General features: G+C 38.6%; 1 pseudogene; it reads left to right on the top strand.

Moving 5' to 3' along the window:
- Positions 1–464: 464 nt before the first annotated feature.
- On the top strand, positions 465–6,956 carry LOC101642594 (annotated as a pseudogene).
- The last annotated feature ends 6,348 nt before the right edge of the window (positions 6,957–13,304 follow it).

Raw genomic sequence — 13,304 nt, 5'->3', positions numbered from 1 at the left:
GTTCTCCAGTGGCCTACTAATGGGCTTTGGGTCTCCACTCCGCACTCCCCCCATCATTCACTATGCATTCAATATTTTGTCCATAGCGTCTTTCAATATTGCCACTCTAGCCTTGAATTTTCACTTTAGCTCTTGTAGTTTAAAATATACTGAGAGTGTTCTTTCTTTTTGGTTTTCTAACTCTAGGTCTGTGCACATTTCATTATATTTTGCCTTGTCTTCTCATGCTCACCCTTGAATTTTTTTGTTCAAATTCTGTGTGCCTCAGCTGTTATTGTAGTTGTTAGTTCCCATTGAGTATGTTCTGACCCATAGCAACTCTATGCACAACATACTGCACAGTCCTGTGCCCTCCTTGTAATTGTTCCTATGCCTAAAACCAATGATATAGCCACCCTTTTTCACTGCCCATTCACTTTACCAAGCATGGTGTCCTTCTCCAGGGACAGATCTCCCCTGGCAATATGTACATAGGACCAAGTCTCACCATTCTTGCCTCTAAGAAGCACCCTGAGCACACTTCTAAAACAGATTATTTTGTCCTGTTAGCAGGTACTTTCAACATTCTTCTCAAGCACCACAATTCAAATGCAAATCTTATGCCTCAGCTATTCTATGATAAATCAAGTCTTCTGTCTACCCTAATCACAGAAGACCTGATGAGTTCTGAGATGCCATGGAGAACATCAGGAAGAAAGCAAAAGGTGCTGCAACAATAGGTCAAACATTCACCTGTAACAAAGATTGTTAGGAAGGTGCAGGGCTGGACAATATTTTGTTCTGCTGCATATAAGGTGCAATGGTTATGTATTTGGCTGCAAAACACAAGATCAGCAGTTGGGAGCAAACAGCTGCTTCATGGGAGGAAGATGGGGCTTTTCTACTCCTGTAAAAATTTCTGTTTAGGAACCCAACAGGGATAGTTCTATCCTGTCCTATATGGCCACTGTCAATTAGAAGTGGCAGTGATTTTTTTGAGTGATAAGTAGGAACCAACTTGCTGGCACTTATACACTAATAACATAAGAGGGGTTAACCCCCCAAAATAGAAAAGCTATGTTGGCCAGAGTTTTTGTAGTACACATTTGTCCTGCTAGGCAAGCATCAAGCAACTCATTCTGAGTTAGTGCACCCAGTGGCATTGCCTGGGAAGGTTCCCTCTGGTCACAGGGCCTTTTTTTCATAAAAGTAGTTTGGCTCAAATCTCATTTTTCATGATGACCAATTTAAGAGAACAGGATGTAGCTGTGAAATTTTGTTTCCTGCTCAGGAAAAATGCTGCAGAAACTATTGTGAACATAGATTACAAGGACTGCACTATGGGAAAAACTCAAGTGTACGAGTGGTTTTCTCATTTCAAAAAAGGTAAAATGTCATTTTGGATGTCTATCTCATTCTGAATGGATGAAAATGTCGACAAAATTTGTGCACTTGTGCTCAAAGACCGATGATGGACCATTGAAGAGATGGGGAAGTTTGGACTATATTGGAGCTCAGTTCAGTGAATTTTAACAGAGAGTTGGGAATGAGAGGGGTCGCTGTGAAATAGGGTTCTGACTTATCAGGGAAAAGAGAGCCCACTGGAATCATGCCGTGCTTTGAAAGAACAGCTTCAAAGCAACCCAGACTTTCCCCCCCAAGGTCATTACTGGTGAGGAGACATGGTGCTCTCTTTATGACCCTGAAAGCAAACAGCAGTCAAGCCAGTGGAAGACACCATCATCACCTCACCCCCAAACAGCTTGTCAAGTGAAAACAGAGCATTTGGTTTCGGGTTTGTTTTTTGATGTGGGGGCATAGTGCATTTGGGGTTCATTTCAACAGGTCGGACGGTTAATCAAGCTTTCTCATTAGAGGTTCGTGAAAGTTTGCATACGTGTGAGCAACAACAAAGGCCTGATTCGTGGCAGAAGGGTTATTGGTTTTGCCAGCACAACAATGCACCTGCTCATGCAGCCATCTAAATGCTCCAGTTTGGGCAATAAACAGTATGCTTCTCTTGCCCCATACACCATACTCACCTGACCTCATTCCATGGGACTTCTTTTTGTTTCTACGAATGAAGAGGGACATGAAAGTTCAGGGATTTGAGACATAGAAGATCCAAACAAATGAGTTTGAAAAATGTTTCTATGAATGGAATAGCAGATCTGACAAATGGATTAAGTGTAATGGAGAGTAATAAGGTGATTAAGAGTAATAAGTTGAAGGTGACAAGGTTGTTTTGTAATAAAAATATAAATGCATAGCTTTGAGAAACATATCCTGTTTATTTGGGTTACCCTCTTGTATATATGGGAGGCACTAACATACAAAATGAATGTTATTTTTTTTCTTTTTTCAAATAGTATCTCTATTTCTGGAGTGAATGTTTAGAGCATGATTCTTAGTATCAAGTCAAATGTGAATCTGCTTCTTCCATTTATCACCTACTGTGACCCTGTGGATATTATATGAATTTATCAAACTACATTTTAGCTTCCTAGCTTGGGGGATTGAATAAAATAATGTTTTGCAAATGATGAACATGGGATTCGACACATTTTAATGCTTCCTCAGTGATAGAATTTATCATATTGATAATAAATGTTGGATTGATCATCCATGCAATGAAAGAATTTTATAATCTCTTTCAAAACCTATCTGTTTCATAAATTGTATTGCTGTTTTATAACCTCTATTTCTACAAATAATTATTCATGACTTTGACTCTTGAGTCTCTCCGAATGCCCAAGAACTAGAGCAAACAAAAATACAGCCTTACAGAAAATTCTTCTAAATCTACCAACCAACCAACCAACAAACGTGCCAAAAGTGCAATTCAAATGAGAAGCAGAAACATGAATTCAACTATTGTTTTTGAAACAAAAGCTTGATTTTAATTAAGCATCCTTTAGTTAGTCCTGAACATGCATAACAGGACTCCTTTATTGTGACTAACCCTAAAAGAAGTAAAGTAAAGTCATTTCACTGAGCTTCGTTGCTTCATTTTATTTACCTGCTATTTAAATTGGGAGTGTAATCTATTATTTCTTAAACAGCAATTTCAGACTAAGACCAGAAAAAAAATTGTGTATATTGAGTAGTTCATGTCCGATGGACAATAACCCATAAAGTAAAAGTTAAAATCCAGGATCTTGCAGGAAAAAATTTCTATCTGGACTCAACACAGAGAAACTACACTCTTAATGGTGTAATTGGATAAAAGTAGAAAAACAGAATTTCACTCAGAAAGAATGAAGTAGTCACTGAAACCACATCTATTAGTGAGTATTATCAGCGAATCTGGTGCAGCAGCCAGACCACAGAGAAGCAAAAATGTTCACTGTGAATTACGAAGGGTAGTTATGTTCCTTTCTATCCTTTTCTTATTACTTTCTCTCATCCAGATGTGCGGCCTCAGATCAAAATTCTATTTCTATTATACTGTATATGAATCTCATGCGACTCAATAGCTCTCTTATGCTTTATTTTCTCAGCATGTGTTAACCACAGTTCCCGAAGTTTAACTCCGAAGCTTTCCCCTTTGCTATTAAAAGCCTATACATTTGCAATCCACCCCCCCCCCCCCATAACCTAGTAAACCACCTCTTTTCAACTCAAGTGTTAGTTACTTATTTGCTTGCTTGAGACCAATCATGCACACGTGCTGACTGGTCAACGCAAGTGTTCACTAGTATTCTGGACTCCGGACTAGTAATCACCCCAAAACACTAGATGGCACAGGAGAGGTGTAAATGGACCAAGAAGACCTAGGCCTTCAAACTTTGTGTTTTTAAAGAATTCTTAGGGTTAAAAAGAGCAACATTTTAGAATATTTGTTGTGTTCTTTTCTATGAACTTTCCCTATTGTGTCTTGAGCTTTGTCCTCAAGAATTTTCAGAACAGGGTAATGTAAGGTAAAATTCTTTCTAGCTTGAAAGCAACAGGTAAAAATATATATTTTTCTTGCTTGAGAAATGCCTAACCTATGTTTTTCTTTAATTCAGCATATAACACAAATGCACACATTATAATAATCCTGTATGTATATTGTTATTTAATTATATAATCGTATGTGTGCTATATATGTAGATATATTTATGTGTGTGATTTTTTTCAATGATTAATTAAATATTTGCTGTTTGAATAAATTTGGAGATAATGCACATTATGGTATGTGCAAATTTGCTTGTAATTCTCTTTATTGTTTAAATATGTAACTTGGATAGAGCTGAATACTGAGGAATACTATTTTAAGAGAAAACATCTATACATGTAAATTAATATTATGTAATTTCTATATTTTTCTTAGCTGTAGTCATTACATGTATTCTAGGAAGGTCTGTGTATATGAATTATGCTTATTAAACATGAAGTGATTTTATTATTTCTTTTGATGAGTAAATAGTAAACTGCAAACAGGTAGGCACACTAAGGAAGTAATGAAAATCAGGGCTCAAAAGCCAATGCTAATCACAGCAACATATCAATAGCCTGTATTACAAATATTTCACTTATGCTTAGGAAGGAATATTCCAAAAAACCTACGGGCTAAATTTTTTTTGGTTTGCCACTGAACAATTTCTCACATTTGGTAGAGGAAAACTATAAAGTAGATAATTACAACTGGTCATGTTTACAAAGAAAAAAGCTTACAGATAATACTGGTATATTATTAAAGTAAATAGATTTTAATTAAAAAATAAATATTAATGAATTGTTTCTGACAGACCTCTTCAGAAACTTTGATTCAATTGAAGCAGTTTTAACACTTTGTGTCCCACTCTTTTCATAGACTAAATTGAGTCCACGTGAACATTTTGTTTTTTAACTTAACTTAAATGGGAAAAGTCACATTTATTAGAAGGGTTGTTTTGTGAATTAGAGATAATTTATGTAAATTATGTGAATTTAAATAACCTTCAGTCTTAGCATTGAAACATTATTGCCAAATCAAATCAAGAAGGAAATAAAACGAGTCTGGCAAACAGAGCAACACAATATAGTTTCCTATCAAAATTTTATAAAATGCAAAGTCCACTTATTTTTAAAGCAATCTGTAAAGAACTAGTAAATAGTCATTCAAAATTTTGAATTTTATTTTGAGAAATGCTTATGTGTTACATAATACAATAATAACCATCATGGTTATGATTATAATTAAGAAGTCATCAAATCCTCTCAGCAGAGGCATACTATATTGGAAAGATTATGAGTTTTGGGTTCCATAGGCCTGTATTCAAATTTAAGTACCACTCCTTGTAGCTAGTTGAACTTTCACACTTAATTCTCTAGATATTATTTTTATCATTTGTTGCATGAACTTAATACCACTGTATGCTGCAGCACATGGTCATGGGTTAAATAAAGTCTTTCACCTACAGCATTAGTGACATGTAGGATAGCATAATTTTATGTTGTTGTGGGGGATTTCTTGTCCATTTCAAGGTGTTAAACACCCCTAGTTTCTACCTGCTAAGTGCTATTAGCCTCTGCTTCCGATTGTGATCATGTAAAGTATCTTTCCACAATGCCAAGTGTTCTTTGGGGACAAAATTTGCTGCAATTGGGAATGATTGGGCTAGAAGTAAGGTATGAAATATAACTTGCACAAAACAGAATACAATGTCAAAAATAAACTGTTGTTCTTACTTTTAGTTCAATAGCTACATATAAGCTTGGATATTGAAGATCTCATTAGATCATCTAATTTACGGTCCCTCATATGATCTAAGAACCTAGTAAGAATATTTTCACAAAGTTAGATATTTATGCTTAGATTAATTTACTGAGTCAATCTATTCAGTCATACTCTAAATCAAAAGTTCCCCAAATTATTTGACCTACCACCTTTTCATAAAAAAATTATTCAGTGCCCTCTTGGTAATTAAAATTTCATATGCTATAGCCAATAATCCAGGATAAGGTGTAGTTATCTGCTTTTGCAGCCTCCTGGATCATTACAGCATCCCCACCCAGGAGGTCATATTACCCACTTTGAGAAACACTGAATCAATTCTAAAATATATATATGGTGCCGAGATTTACCCTTGTGGCAGCAACGGGGTCCTGAGGTGCCCTGGCGGTGCGCCCCTTAGCTTGCAGGCAACTGCATGTCTTGAACAAGAGAGACACGACCCCAGTGTGGAAGAGTGGCCTTGAGAGCTGCAGCAGCTCCTCCCACAGTGGCACAGGTGTCTGCACAGAGTCTCAGGGGAGCTGGGGATCGCCTGTCCGTGCCCAGGCAGAAAAGAAATCAAGAGTCTGAGCGAAGCACATTGTACCTTGCACCACATCGCAGCTATTTTCAGCTACTCCAGTTGAGGAGGTGTTCAAAGTTGGCCCTGTTGAGATTTCACAGACCACGATTGTGGCGATAATCAGACATGCAGAAAGAGCAGCAACCAGCATTGTTTGCAAAATTGAGGCTGTGATGGCTGCTCCCATGGGTATTCGCCAGTGGGTGGACACTGATGACAGACACAAGGGGTGAAGACTCTGTGGTTCTTCCAGAGATGTATGTGACAGTGGCTGGTCACCTGAGTTCTTTACAGAATAAAACAAAACAAAACAAAACAACAACAACGACACCTTGTTTCTTGTAAAATCATGCCCCTGGAAGACACAAATGAATTCAAGACTCATATTTTGAAAGTGGTCAATGCACACATGATGCTGAACAAAGTACACAGCAAGCAGTCAGCATGAAAGGCCCTATCATTAATCCAGGGATGAGTGAAGCAGGGATTTTTGATATGAACGGCTTCCTTCCAGCAAATGGCCTCACTGTGGTCCAAAATCATGAGCTGAACTTGGCCAAGACCTGAAGGATTGAACTTTCATGATCTCAAGATTCAGCTCAACGACCTGATATGTCCTCCTCAATCAAGCAAGCTGTGGATTTTCTCAGCAATGAGGGCCACATCTATTCTACTGTGCACGCTGAACATTTTAAATCCATAGATGCAGAATAACCGCATCTCATTGGGAATGCAGATTCTTTACTAGCAAGATCTATTTTCACAGTCCATTCTGATTTAGCTGTGCATATTATTGGTTATTTGACTTCTAGGTAATAGTTTTCACCTATAAAATTTCAACTGACGTCCATTTGAAATTTACAGGGCTTTTTTTTTTTTTTTTGGTGGGGTTTGCTGTTTTGCTTGTTTGTTTAGGAAGCTCTGAGGAAGATGGACGTTGACTGGATGTAACCTGGGAGGAATGTCTTTGAAAGATTACAGGTAAGCCAGTTCAACATCAAGATAGACAGAATTGGCAGAGGGATGCTACCAAGAGAACTGGGCAGTTTTAATTTCCCAAATGTTTCCTTGCTTAGAGAAAAGCGAGCAGGACCAGAGCCCCTTGGCAGAGAGCTAGTCTAGTGACCAGTTGGCCTCTGTCTTGTTACGTTGCCCACTTTGGCTATGTGGAGTTAACTTCTTTTAAGAGTTGCACTTCTTTCAGCTTCTGTACTGACTTGTTGAAAGCATGTTGCTGTGGATGTAAGGCACTGGAGGGATGGCCCAGTGGGTGTAGCAGAGGAAGAAATGCTTGATTTGGTGTTCAACTAACTGCAGTCCTATGTTTAAAAAAACTGTTTGTATTGGAAATAAATAAATAAAATTTGGTGTTAAGCAATCACTAGAATCAAAATTCTAGTAAATGTCCATTATAAAGCCAAACAGTTGGAAGAGACATCTTTGTAGACTTAGCAATAGGATATTGAATGTCAAGGAACCTAGAAGTGTGAAGTCGTTATCAGCTACCATATTCATACTTCTTGCAAGCTAAATTTAGTCTGTTGGCTAAGTTCATCGTCTCTTCTCTGTCAATTTGCAGTACTGCGTTCGCTACGTGCTGCTGTGATGCTTGACGCCACACCAGCGGTATTTCAAGTACCAGCAGGATCACCACGCTGGGCATGATTCAGTGGAACTTATGAATGTAGGCAGTCTAGGAAGGTATTGAAAGGATCATAGACTGCTAAAAGGAAAATAATCTGTCTTGCAAGAGTGTGTCTCTCAATGGTCCTCAGAGGCAAGGGTCATGAGACATCATCTAACATGTTTTGGACATGCTATCAGGAGGAACCAGTCCCTGGAGAAGACATCATGCGAATAGAGGAGCATAGAAAACGGGAGGGCCTTCAAGGACATAAATGGACACAGTGGTGGCAACAATGGGCTCCAGCATCGGAACAACTGTGAGGATGGCTCAGGACTGGGCAGTATTGTGTTCTGTTGCGTACAGGGCCTCTGAGAGTCAGACCCAACTTGATGACGCTTAGCAACAAAAACAACAAAAGAAGTAAGAGTAAGTCCACTTCTGAAATCTTAGCTACTAACAAAGTACTACATTTTAGCCTAACTATACCTGCCAGCATCAATTGTACAATGCTCTATGCCTGATAGCAAGGGCTATTCACATCCCGGAGTATGATCCCTTTTAAAATGGTTTCAGTCTTTAATATATTTTCTGCTTTCTTTTCCATTGAGGGCTTTCCCTGCTTTGTTTTGCCACTGTTGTTGGTTTCTCTTGCTGTTATTTGCTTCTTCCTTAAGCTTTGTATGCTTTTCTGCATATGAAATCTAAGACAGGCAAAACTACAGGGACAGTAACTGGATTAGTAATTACTGCGGGGCATGGCAGGGGTGATTGGGGGGAATGAAGAGCTAACAACAATGAACAAGCGAAAGAAGAACATGTTCTGAAATTGATTGTAGGGATGATTGCACAACTCCTTACTATGATTAAACTATTAAATTGCATGAGATGTGAATTATATGCCAATAAAACTATTAAAAGTAGCCACTGATAGTCATATGAATGCTAGTGGAAAATGGTCTGATCGTGCCAAAAGATTAGATCCTCATGTTTGATGATACTTCAAAAGAACTGCCTTCTCAGTGGAAGGTCGACCTTTATGATGTGGATGAATTAATTCTTTTAGAACCTCATTTACTAATGTGGTAGAAATTGAAATGAAAAGAAAGAGTTGCCAATATCTATTAGTAATCATAATATAGGTCTTGGCTGAAAACAGAGCCTACCAGAAAGATGTTTAACTGTGTTTCCTTGACTATGAAAAGGCATTAGGCTATATGGATCATAATAACTTTTGGACATTTTGAAGAATGAGAATTCCAGAACATTTAATTATATTCATTTGGAACCTGTACATAGACCAAGATGAAATTATTTAACTAGAATGAAAGGATATAGAGGGTTAAAATCAGGAAAAGTGTGCATTAGGATTCTATCCTTTCTCCAAATTTATTTAATCTGCAAGCTGAACAAATAATCTGAGAAACTGGATTATATGAAGAAAAACTCAGAATAATACACCAAGGCAGTGGTTCTCAACCTGTGGGTCGCGACCTCTTTGGGGTCCAACGGCCCTTTCACAGGGGGCATAACAGTAGCAAAATGACAGTTATGAAGTAGCAACAAAAATAATTTTATGGTTGGGGGGTCACCACAACAGGAGGAACTGTATGCAAGGGTCGCGGCATTAGGAAAGTTGAGAACCACTGCACTAAGGGTTTTGGAATTTTTTACAAAACAATAAAGTTCCACCAAACTGGCAGCCATCACGCTGATTCTGACTCATGCTGTGGCCTTAGGTGCCATTTAGGCCATTGCAACTTTTAGTGCCACCACGTACACACTTCCTGGTCCTAAGGCACCCTCTGCATCTAGGCTATGTTTGAGTCCAGAGTTGCAGCCATGGCCTCAGTCCACTCCTTGATGAGCTTCCTCTTTTTGAATGACCTTCTACTTCACCATGTACGCTGTCTTTTTCACTGGACTGGTTTCCTGTGATAACATGCCCAATGTATGTGAGATGAATTCTAGCCATCCTTAATTTTGAGGAGCATCTGACTGCACTTTGTTCAAGGCATAATAATTCATCCTTCTGGAAGGCTATGATTATTTCAATATTCTTCACCACCTGAATTGAAATGAATGAATTCTTGTATAGGCTTCCTTACTCATTGTCCATATTCCATGTGCATATAGCATGATTGGAAATATCATGCTTTTGTCAGACACATCTGAGTCAGCGAAGTTACATTCTTGCTTTGTGGTACTTTAAATGAGTACATTGTTGCAAAAAGTAGAGAGTAAATCTTTTAGTATTGTTACAAAATCAAAATGTCAGATAATGAGATAATTGATACATGACAAATAGGTATAATTTTTTGTTGTTGTGTGCATGTGTATGTGCTAAGTTTTAGGGTATACAGTCTATGAAGTCAGGGTGATATGCAGTTAGTTAAAATTTAAAATAGCCAAATGTGTAATACACATGCTGAGGAGTGGGAATTGGCTAGCACTTGGAAGACTTTAATCAAAAATCCGCTCTTTGGAGGTGTCTAAGCCAAGCTCTCAGCTCTCTTCATTTCAGATCAACACCAGATGGTGTGCTAATTAGCACATTACATGTAGAAATGTGTTTTCATTGGTAAAATTAGTGGTGTTCAAGAAGCATAGATTGGTTACACATATTAGGATTGGGCTCCTGCGTGGACAGGAATTCCACAGTCCTTCCACAGAAGAGTCTGTCCCTCCACTTAGGATTCGAGCTTCATCGAATGAGCAGAGACACTCATCTTATAACGCTTTATTGTTTGACTTTCACTGAGTCCTCCTGAATCCTGCCTTGGACTATATTATCTTTCGTGGGAAACTAACACTTAGGGAAATATGACGGGAGCTCTATTCCCTAATTCATAACAGAGGGAATCTGGGAAGTTAGTATTCCATAGTAGGAAAGCCACCGCTTTGGTAAGTTAGAGATAAAGTCCAAGTACATTCTCTTGCTTTAAATAGAGGTTCCTGCAGATTCTCTAACAGTTATGCTGCCTTAAAGTGAGCACATGGTTGATTTTATCTCCCCACAGAAGCAGACATCCTGTTGCTATCTGTTTTGCCTTGTCACCCAGCTCCCCTCATACCTTCCCCCAATGCAGGTATTAGGTTTCCTCACCTGTGAGCTCAGGGACCTTAATGTAGATACCACCCACCTTGTGACTTATGTAACTACTGAATACGCACGTCTTATGGAGACCTACAAATGTCCCAAGATAGTAAAGGTTCCCTCTCTTCTCCCAGTTCCACATGCACCATCAAGAGGGGCTGAGGTGAGCATGCTACCATAAAACGTGTCTGACTCATTTATTTGTACTCTCCCTCCTATCTTTCCTATCCTCTATGACTTTACTATGATCTTTATATATTGTAACTGCACAGTTGTGCCTAATGATCCTTTGATCGTTAGAAGCTGGTTTCCTCTAACCATCTTTTCTGCCTTCTGTTTATCTCTGTCTCTCTCTTTTTTAAATTCAGGAATGCTTTAACTGGTTTTCAGTTTATCTTTTATGCAATTAGCTGAATACCCAAATATATAGGAAGCTTTGCCTACTTACTGTTTAAGTTTTTTGCATGTAGTAAAATATTAGCTGAAACATTCATTTGTAGTATGCTCTACCCAATAGCAAGGCTGTAGGAAAGGATATTTATTAAAACTACAATATAAGCCCTGTTCCCCCACTACCCACATCCTCTTTTATTTTCCCCTCCTTTTTAGTTGGCTGCCTTATGCATCACTGACATGAATAACAGAAACGTGGGTGAAGGGAGACAGAGGATGGTTTAAGATATGAAGTAACATTACTTTATAATTTATTAAGGGTTCACGAGAGTGGGAGGGTGGAAGGAGGGAGGGGGAAAAAAAGAGGAGCTGATGCCAAGCACTTAAGTAGAAAGAAAATTCTTTGAAAATGATTGTGATATGTAGGTTTATTGTGCCAACTTGGCCAATAAATACATGTGGGGTTAATACGGTTGCGGATAAATTGAAGGGTAAAGAGCTAAATGGCTTGGTGAGCCTCGCCTTTCTGTCTCTTGCTCTCTGATGATCAGACCTTAGCGAGTTCTCTGCCTCAACTTGTGAGCTACACTACCTGTGGGGCACCTAACCTGCAGACTGTGTCACGATGGTTTGAGGTTCCTTCAAGACCTGATTCACCACCTTGCTGGTGTACACATCACTTGAGCTGGGGACTGTCGGACCCTGCCATCTGACTGACTGTTGGTGACCTGCCCTGCTGTTTGCTGCCTATGGCTGGACTGCCTGTATTGCTCTACATAAGACTCAGCTGTCTGCTTCCTTGACTTGCACCCAGCAGCCCTCATGAGTTGAAGGACTGCCAGTGTGTTAGCTGTCTCATGGAAGTGAGTTGAACTGAGTGATTTGTACATCTCTGTGGACTAATTAGATGCTTACTTCTTATGTTGTATCTGTCGATCTATCATCTATCGACACACACACATACACACACACATAAAATCCTAAGTGTCTGGATTTGTTTCTCTAGAGAACCCTGTCTAACACAATGATCTTGGCAACATATGCACAAATGTGATCGATACATGTGATATATGGATTGTTCCAAGAGCTATAAGAGGCCACAATAAAATGATTAAAAAAAACTATAATATATACTCACAAACTGAAAGCCAAATAAACTCATTGCTATTGAGTTAATTCCAACTCAACAATCCTAGAAGACAGAATAGGACTACCCCTTTGTGTTTCCAAGGCTATACATCTTTGTGAAAACAGAAAGCCTCATCTTTCTTCCAAGAAGTGGAGGGTGGATTCAAACAGTGAACTTTGCAATTAGTAACCCAATCTACAACTCAGGATACTACCAAGGCTCCTTTATCTATCCAAATAACCCAATGATTATGAATTACCAAATTAGAGACCAATGTAAAACCCATTTATATTCTCATTCCTCCATACGAGAGAATATAAAAACCTGTTTCTCTCTTCAAGCCAAACTAAAGTAAACCAGTTGTCATGGTGTCAATTCCATGATTCTAGGCTTTGGGATTGACACCATGACAGCCAACAAGTGTAAAGAAGAACTGTTCTTCAGGGGTTTCCTGTGACCTGTAGGAAGCAGGTTATCAGATCAGTGGGTCAGAAATGTCCACCTTTTGTCAGCACCATTTGTGCCACTCAAGAATCCCTTCATAGATACTTGAGACTACTTGATAAAAAGTGCCTGAAGTTTAGTTTCTAAAGTCGCGAACATTCTATAACATTCACCTCACAGATAATGTTTTGTGAAAAATATCCTGGGATCTTATATCTCTACATTATTATTAACCTACAGAGCACATTACAAAGTAGTTAAAATTATTAACCTAATTTTTGTGTGAGAATATTGAACACTGTTAGGAGAAGTAACATATTCAAAGTCACTCAACCAGTAAGTATCAGGCCTGATGTTATTAAAACAAACAGGCTA

The sequence above is a fragment of the Echinops telfairi genome, unplaced genomic scaffold, assembly GCF_000313985.2.
Source record: "Echinops telfairi isolate 266 unplaced genomic scaffold, ASM31398v2 ScPeMD7_14;HRSCAF=57, whole genome shotgun sequence".
Classification (NCBI taxonomy): Eukaryota; Metazoa; Chordata; class Mammalia; order Afrosoricida; family Tenrecidae; genus Echinops; species Echinops telfairi.
Note: the sequence above shows the minus strand (reverse complement) of the source record. Positions and strands in the feature narration are given on the sequence as shown.